General features: G+C 34.7%; 1 pseudogene; it reads right to left on the reverse strand.

The window, feature by feature from the left end:
• Nucleotides 1-2,166: 2,166 nt before the first annotated feature.
• LOC114031735 lies at nucleotides 2,167-7,537 on the reverse strand (annotated as a pseudogene).
• Between the last annotated feature and the right edge of the window lie 883 nt (nucleotides 7,538-8,420).

Consider the following 8,420-nt stretch of genomic DNA (forward strand, 5'->3'; position numbering starts at 1 on the left):
TCTTCTCTCAGCTACAGTTTCCATTTGTAAAAGTAATAAGTTGGACTCTGAGTTTTCTTTCAGGTCTAAATCTATGATTTTATGATCTTATTAAGTTATATGATATTTAGGGGGATAATTTATATATTAAAATGATATTAATCTACCACCAGCAAGACACTGATTATGAGTTATTTTTACTTTAAGGTCATTAGCCCAGAGCTCCTTTTTCTCTTCTCCTCCCAATCTCACATCACCCAGATAACTTCTGCCACCATTTCTTCCTTCAACCCTGTTTCATATGAAGAGATTGATCCTCTCCTTAAAAATATAAATCCCTCTCCAAGAACAAGTAATCCTTTTCCATCTAATCTGCAGCAGGTTGCCCCTTTGCCACTCTCTCAATGATTTTCAATCTCTCCTTGTATACTGACTACTTCTGTACTGCCTAAAGACATACTCATATTTCCCCTGTCCTTAAAAAACCCTCACTTGATTCAACCATTCCCACTATGTATAATCCCATATCTCTTCTCCATTTTATGGCTAAACTACTCGGTAAGATCATTTATAATCAGTGACTCCACTTCCTTTTCCTTCATTCTTTTTTTTTAAACTTCATCATTCATCTCAATCTGTTCTCTCCAATCCCTTAATCATCAAATCTAATGATTTCACTCCTCATCTTTTTGACACTGTCCATCATCCTCTTCTCCTTGATGTCCTCTTGTATCTAGGTTTCCATGGCACTATTCCATCTTGCTTCTCCTACCTGTCTGATCACTCTCAGTTTCCTCATCTGTTTTTCATCCAGGTCATCATGCCCTTTAAAAATGGGTATCTCACAGTGTTCTTTCCTGGTTCCCTATCTCTTATCCTTGTTGGTAATCTAATTAATTTCCATAGATTCAGACATCATCTCTATGTTAATGATCTACTTTTCCAACCCTAATTTCTCTCCTAACATCTAGACACGCATCTTTAATTGACTCTTAGATATTTCAAACTGGATGTCTTATAGACAACTTAAAATCTACACATCTAAACTGAACTCACTGTTTTCTCCCAGAACCTTTAACCTTCCAAACTTTCCTATTACCCTTTGAGACCACAATCATCCTCCCAACCAGCCAGGCTTACATCCAAGATGTCATCCTTGATCTCTCCTTCCTTCTCACCCCCTATATAATCTATCCATTTATTCAAATTATTAATAAAAATATGCAAGAGATAGGCTCAAGTACAGATATCAAGGACACTTTATGAGATGTTCTTCCAAATTTAAGCCTTGGTTTTAATAGGACTACTGTAGTTTGGTGAATAAGCTCAGCATATAACAATGTGTATCTGAAGAGGTCTTTTATCATATTTGAAGATATAGTTCTTACCTATAGGTAACTGCCTATACTATAAATCATCTACATACTAATTGTCTGTCTCATGTGTCTTAAAAAATTACCTGTATCTTTTTTTTAATCTGTCTGTCAGCTCTATTGCTTTCATGGCATCAGTGCACTGGAGTGAACACCTAAAAGGACTTTTCCTGTATTTGTTCACTAGCAATGTGATTGCATGTAAAAACTAGCTTTTAGAGACACATATACACATACACTAGAGTTGGGGCAGGTAGGTGGCACAGTGGATAGAGCACCAGCCCTTGAGTCAGGAGGACCTGATTTCAAATGCGGACTCAGACACATAGCACTTACTACCTGTGTGACTCTGGGCAAGTCACTTAACCTTGATTGCCTTACCAAAACAAACAAACAATAACAAAGAAAAAAAAAAACAACCAAACAAACAGATACACTGAAGTGAGTAAGCCAATAAAGTGTGCAGTATATTCATTGAATATAACTTGTAGTGTTTCACAGATTATACTTCTACTTGTTTTAGGCTATGGGAAGCCTATTGTGTGTACCTTTTCTTCCAGCCTCACTTTTACACCTAACCTCATTCATTAGCATAAAAAAAATTTCCTAAGAAATAGAAAGCAGCTGACCACAGCAAACTTTGGCCTGGATTTGCAGTGAGTAGTAGCAGTCAGCTACCTGCAAATAATGTATATTTAAGAATATAAGGCAGCATTCCTTAGACCTGTCATTTAAAAGGTAACATTTAGAGGGAAAAGACAAAATATAACTATATGAGTCATCTGTAATCCCTTTAATGCAGGGCCCTGTCTCCCTATGGGAGCCACCCCTTTTCACTTGGTTTCTGAGGAAGAGCAGGATAACCATTGACATCAAACACATGCAACATCTAAGTCCTAGTGTAGATGAGAAGTTGTCTGGTGACTTGGCAGCATAAGATAGTAACCACAACAAGTGCCTCAGAACAGCTTTGACTAATGTATGTTTGATTTCATTAGACCTAGAATACACATACACACACACACACACACACATATATATATTATACATCATGGCTTCACATTCAAGCATCCAAGAAAGTCTTTAGGATTCATTTTATACATGTCAAAAATAACTCTTGCTACTCCGATGTTTTATTTTTTTTCTACTGAGTAACATATTTAGGACCCAGTATTGATTTCTGTCCTTTCCCACAAGATCATGAAATGTGTATTATCTCCTAGGATCTGAAAGAATTCTTAAACATCCACAAGTGTGCCATCTTCCTCCAACACTAAGGTAACCAGTCCAGTAATAATTACTAGGGCATCTCAGGTCTTGCTAATGAGTTCAGCAGTGTGTTGGCTGTCACCCAGTGTAGGATGCTTCTGTCTTGATTTGAGACATGGAAAGGCTGAAATGAATACATGAGGGAAGTTAACATGACTGATTTTGTTTGCGATCCCACAAAAGTCAAGGACCCCTTCAGGGTGTGAGCATAGTTCTTGGCAGTGTCCGTTGCAGGGTGACCTTTGTTGTGGAGCTCTAGAACAGAACAGCCTGGTGTTTCAATTGACTCAACCTATAGCTTTTAAAGCAGATGTTTATTGACTGCTTTTAGTATAGAGAATCAGAGCAGAGTAAGAATTTTATCTTATTTTGTTGGTGTTCTATATAAAATATTTTTACATTTAAATCTACCTAAGTTTGTAGATAGGTAAATATTTTTGTGTATCTCTCTTGCACTACAAGTAAAAAAAATTCACATGTGTATACAACCTCTATTGTCTACATATATTCATATGCATATACATATATACACACTTAAATATCTATGTGTATATGTTCATATAGATGAATATAAAAATATAAATGACATAGATATAGGCATAGATATCTATAACACATTCCTTATATCTACCAGTTTAGTAACCTTGTGAAAAAGGCATACTATCTACCTCCAGAGAAATAATTGACACTTTCTGATTACGGATTGAAGCATGCTATTTTTTACTTTCTTTCTCTCATTCTTTTTTTCAAAATTTTCCTGTACAAAATGAACAATATGGAAATGTTTTACATGATTGCACATGTGTAAACAATATAGAATTGCTTATCATCTTAGTGGGGGGAGGGGAATACAAGAAGGAAGGATAGAATTTGGAATAAAAACTTTTTTTTAGAATGTTTAAAATTTGTTTTAACATGTAATTGGGCAAAAATAAAATATATTATTTTAAAAAGTAAATAAGATTATTTTAAAGTGACTTATTCTTGATGAAACCATGCTATATCTTTGTGATCATATTTTTCTGAATACTTAATAACCTCCCAATTAATAATATGTTTTAGATTTTTTTCCAGGAATCAAATTCAAGCACATTAACATACAATTACAAAATTTCGTTCTCTTCTCATATTTGAAAAATCAGGAAAATACAATTTGCCTTTCTTCAATTCTGTGGCATTCCCTTATTGTCCAAAGTCCTTGAAAATCCTTGGCATAGATTCAGCAATCAAACCTGCCAATTCCTTCAGCACCTGAGATTGTAGTTTATCTGATCTCATGACTGAATTAATCAAGAATGGCTTGTTGCTCTCTGATTATGTCCTCATTTCTCTAATATGAAAACTTTCTGTTCTCCATTTTTTGTTCAGAATTTTCCAGTCCAAAGAGCATTTTCCTTGGAAGAGAAACAAGCATAGTAAGAGTTATGCCTGTGCTTCCTCTTTTTCCTCAATAATTGTCATCCTATTCACCCTGAGAACTAATCCTATCTTTGATCATCTTCTTCAATGAAACTAAATAAGTAAGCAAGCAAACAAACCGCAAACAAAATGCCTTTGATTCTTTACCTGTCAGTAATAATCTCAGCTCACTCTGAGTGTTGGTATTCCCTATGCATTTTTTTTAAAAATGATTCCACACTTGGGGATTCATCCTCTGTTACCTGAGCTGCTTTCATCTTCTTTAAGCCTTTTAAAAAAATAATATTGGTTGGTAGTTTCCCTGAACATAAATATTAGTTTCTTTTGATAAATCTCCCTTTATCTTCTTCATTGTACTTGTTACTATTTGTAATTTCATTCTTGAAATCTTTACATCACTTTTGGCCTGACATCCCCTATAGAAAAGTTAAGTCTCGTAGATCATACCTAGACTTACACTCTTTCCTTTAAAATCTTCTTTCTGGAAATCTATGGCAAATGCCTATTATGTTCATTTTCCCCCCTCTCTCTACCATAAATGCTAGAGCTAGTGGTTACTTCCCTACAAGATTCCCATAATTTCTAATCAGAAACTTCTTCATTGTAATTTTCACTTATTTGTTCTTATTGGTTTCTCCCTCTATTGTAGGAAAAAAAAATTATCAGTCAGATAAGTGAAGAAATTATTTCAGTTAAAAGAAAAGAGAACCAACAGAGATTTAAATAATTGAAATCCCTCCATTACTACTCTATCATGCTTCTGTCTCAGGATTGTTGTCTCTTTCTTAAACTGCTGCATGATAGTTGAAATGAATGAAAATCCCAAGAGACAGAATCTCTGAGTAATTAATAGTCAATTCATTAATTATGCTAGACAGCAATCAATACATTGATGGTCCTTGGTTTCTTTTTGTAAACAAAAAAAAATAGGAGACTCTGAAATGCCTTATAACCCTTCTGAAGAAAATTCACTCCATTTGGTGGACATTAATGAGGACATGGGCTAAAAGTCTAGCTCTCTCTGCTGAAAATTTGACTTGATCATGAGACTCACTAGTCTGAAGCCACCTGGGCAAGGTAAGTCATCTCCATCCAGCTTTCTCCTACATGAGTTGGACTGCCCTAAATCCTAATGTAGGAAAAAGAGGACAGGGGTTCTTCCCCCAGGCAAAGGTTCACCCAGACTGGATTCTGTTTATACTTTAAACAGAATTTAGGCCTGCCAGTTGGGTGGGGTCTTGCCCACCTAGTTAATTATCATGAGCCTTGGGGGCTAAGAGAAAATTGCATCACTCAGCCAAGCCCTTCAAAGATTGACTGACTTTTCCAGGAGTTGGGTTTTAACAGAAATAAAAGTAAAAGAATGGATCACAAATTAAAAATTAGGTATTAATATAATTGCATAGTATTAATTTCTCTTCTTGTTCCTTTCTATACTACTATAATATACTACTTTGTATACTACAGACCAGGAGGTCTGTACACTGAAGATTATATATATATATATGTATTTTAATTTTTATTTCTTCTCCATTGATCTTTATCAATTGTTTTTCATTATTCTTTTGTGAGACTCTTCTTACACTGATGAATATTTTTGATATTCTATGCTACTTTTTTCTCTCTTTGCCTATCCTGCTTATTTTGAATAATTTATAAATTTCCAGGGCCACATTCCAGCCATAAGATTCATCCTGCCAAATTTTAGTTTCACCTATTTTTCTTCTTGTTGTAAGATCTCTAGTTCTTCTTTATTGTTGTACTGTGTGAATAACAATGTAGAAATATGAGACCACAGATATAGTTGTTGGATTTTGTCTTTGGACATTATCTTCACTGACCTTTTTGTTTGGTTCTAATACTATTTTTCCTACATTGCAGTTTTTCTCTGTGGTCTTTTGCTTTGTGGAATATATATATGCATACACACACACACACACACACAAACCATTTTCTCCTGTCCTCTTCCATTGCATTTTAATGCTTTTGTCATCACATTTTTAAGGGTCTAGGCAAATTCATTCTTACTGGCCCTTAGTAGGTGCATTCTGTCCCTAACCTGTCATTCTTACATTGTAAGCTATGGTTTAGAAATCCAAATTTTATCTATAAATACTAAATTTGTTAATAGCTATTCACTTCATGAACTACTTTTTTTTGTCTAATACAAAGGAGTGACTCTAATGGAGATTTAGGATGGGCTGCCAATGAAAATTAATAGGGAAGACCTACAGAGATACTTACCCTTTGATTTGATTCAATCATATGGCAGAAACAAGTTTTAACACCCCTCCCTTCCCCATAGACTCTCAATATGTTATAGAGCAGGGTATGAGAGGAGGGAAGAACTTAAACTTTTATGTGTTGTGAACTCATCTAGAAGTCAGGAAAAAAGTATCAGATCTTTTACATTAATTTCCAGCTCAACTCACTGTCCAGTCTGTTTTAGCCCTTCACTAACTTTACAACTTTGGGGTAACTTCCTATTAGGCCTACTTTCCTTATGAATGAGTCCTTTGCCAGGATCACTATTTCTTAAGTAGTCCCAAGCACAATCCCTTCATTCTCAGCTCAATTCATTCTAGAGACTGCTCCATCTCCTCACCAGATTGGTATCCACTCACTTTCTAGTACTCTTTTATGCTTTGTCTTTGCCTATTAGAATGTGAGCTCCTTGAGAGTAGAAATTGCCTTGTTTTCTCATATTTGTATTCTCATTGCTTAGCAGAAAGCCTGGCAAATAGTAAGCACTTAACAAATGCTCTATCTACTCTCTCTCTCTCTCTCTCTCTCTCTTTTTCTTTCTCTCTCTCACACACACACACACAGACACACATACTTCTATCATATCTTTAAATATGTAAACTAAAATACATGGGATTACAAAGGAAACCAATTATTTTAAATAAAATGATCAATATTTGTTTATATGTATATATATACATACATATACACACAAATTTATGCCTGCATGCACACATGAAGGCCTATACACATTTATTCATATGCCAATACAGACAATCCTCAACTTTAGAGAGGGTAACATTCTTAGAAAATGGTAAGAAGGTAAAAAAATCAAATGTTGCCACATTGATCCTTTGGGAAATAGTGGTCTCATTTCCCAGGACCAACAAAAATTATAATCCTTTGCTAGATTGCTGAAAATATACTTTTTTTCTGTATGTAATTCTTTATAACAACATATTAATTCTGATAATATCCAATTGTCTTAACACTGTAATCATGAGATAACTCATAAAATGCAGTATAAAAAATAAAATTGGTAACATATAATACACTTCATCTTGCTAGTTATTCTCTAGAATTCTATGACCTTTTGTACTAACATCTCAATTTAACAAAAAAGGACAAAACATTGATTTCAGATAATTTTCATTTTTTATAACTCATGAAATCTACAGTACCTTAAATATTTTAAAGCAATAAAAATTCTTTAAACTAAAACATTTTTTAACCTAAATCTTACCTTCCACCATGTCAGATGATAGTGCGAGTTGTACTGTATATTATACTGCTGTAAACCTCTCTGTTGGCCTTCCTCTGAAGATCAAGGGAAAAGTTGCTTGGACATTTTAGTGGCTGCTGTTGAAAGATTTCAAGACTGGTGAGTTATTGATCATCTCAGATACTCTATCCTTCAAGACTAGTAGATGGCATTAGAGATTGTGAAGGATGCACCAGCTTAAAATTATCTGTTAGCAAAGTCTGCTTTGTGCACCTTTTGAGATCCTTAAGGGACTTCTGGCTGACAGAGCAGACATTACAGCTTGAAGTTTATCTAAGACTTTTGTCTTCTCATTAAGCCACATGATTGACTTTGGGGTGTTGGGTTTACAGAACAAAGGACTTGCACTATTTTGGGTCCATAATTGTAACATAAGGCTGAAGTTTTAAAGGCAAATAATGAAAATATGCAAGGAATGTATACGGAGATCTTTACATCATTATGATGGTAGGGTGAACAAGACCAGTAAAGCCCCCAATAGGATTCTAGCCACTTCACACACTTGCCAGTATGGGGACTCTCATTTTTTTTTCTCTACTAAGCATTGCTAGGAATGTGTGGAGTTGCTAATTTGAAACTCAAAATGAGATTAATGAGATCACACATACACTTGAAGGCATGTAAAAAATGAGCAAATGTTGAGGTTTGATTACAGATATGTATATACATGTATGTATATGTATACACATGCATAAATATATGAATGTATACACCCATATGTGTGCATAAACACAGATACATATATGGATATCCAGGTTAAGAATTCCTATCATAAAGTGAAATGAGAATGAGAGCAGGATACAGAGACAGAGAAGCAAAACAGAGATATAAAGACACAGACACAGAGAGCTAGA

The sequence above is a fragment of the Vombatus ursinus genome, unplaced genomic scaffold, assembly GCF_900497805.2.
Source record: "Vombatus ursinus unplaced genomic scaffold, bare-nosed wombat genome assembly UNPS02015255.1, whole genome shotgun sequence".
In the NCBI taxonomy this organism is placed as follows: domain Eukaryota; kingdom Metazoa; phylum Chordata; class Mammalia; order Diprotodontia; family Vombatidae; genus Vombatus; species Vombatus ursinus.